Genomic DNA, 1179 nt, shown 5'->3' with positions numbered 1-1179 from the left:
AAGTGGATTTTTCTACAGAATTTTGCCAGGAACAACCCTTTTGTTGCCGTGGGTTCTTTTACGTGCGCTATGTGCATGCTGCACACGGGACCTCGGTTTATCGTCTCATCCGAATGACTAGCGTCCAGACCACCACTCAAGGTCTAGTGGAGGGGGAGAAAATTTCGGGGGCTGTGCCGTGATTCGAACCAGCGCGCTCAGATTCTCTCGCTTCCTAGGCGGACGCGTTACCTCTAGACCATCACTCCACACTGTCGTTGCTTTGTTACGGAAGTACAGGTTACTGACACTTGAAGCGCCAACTTGTAAGGAAACACAGCCCCTGACCTTTGGCACTGAGGTCAAAGGTAGTAGCAGCTTCAGTTTCGAGGGGGCGTCAGAGCATACTGGGTGATCCATATGCGCTGCAGCACATCTACTGCTAAATAGGGGGGTGGGGAAGGAGGGGTGGAGTTAAAAGAAAAGTGGGCACATGTCTAACCTTAAGAATAGGCTTTATGAGTCTATCAATTGCTGTAGGAATGAAAGGAGGTGATGGGAAACGTGTACGATAATCAGGTTTTGGTCACACACACGTATACAATAATCAGGTTTTGGTCACACACACGTATACAATAATCAGGTTTGGGTCACACACACGTATACAATAATCAGGTTTTGGTCACACACACACACACGTATACAATAATCAGGTTTGGGTCACACACACGTATACAATAATCAGGTTTGGGCCACACACACGTATACAATAATCAGGTTTTGGTCACACACACACATATACAATAATCAGGTTTTGGTCACACACACGTATTCTCATACAGACATGTAACATTTCACGTGTATGGCCATTCTGTTTACTTACCTCGCCATGTAGGAAGCCACACTCTACGTTTTCGGGGGTGCGCATGCTGGGTGTGTTCTTGTTTCCGTAACCCTCCGAACACTGACATGGATTACAGGATCTTTAACGTGCGTATTCATTCTTCTGCGTGCGTAACACACTATAGGGGGTTCAGGCACTAGCAGGTCTACACACATGTTGACCTGGGAGATCGAAAACAAAGTCTCCACCCTTTACCCACCAGGCGCCGTCACCGAGATTCGAACCTGGGGGACCCACGGATTGAAAGTCCAACACTTTACAGTTTAATTCAGTTCAGTTACTGAAGGAGGCGTCAC

This window comes from Babylonia areolata, chromosome 18 (assembly GCF_041734735.1).
Source record: "Babylonia areolata isolate BAREFJ2019XMU chromosome 18, ASM4173473v1, whole genome shotgun sequence".
Taxonomy (NCBI): Eukaryota; Metazoa; Mollusca; class Gastropoda; order Neogastropoda; family Buccinidae; genus Babylonia; species Babylonia areolata.
This window is presented reverse-complemented; position numbering follows the sequence as displayed.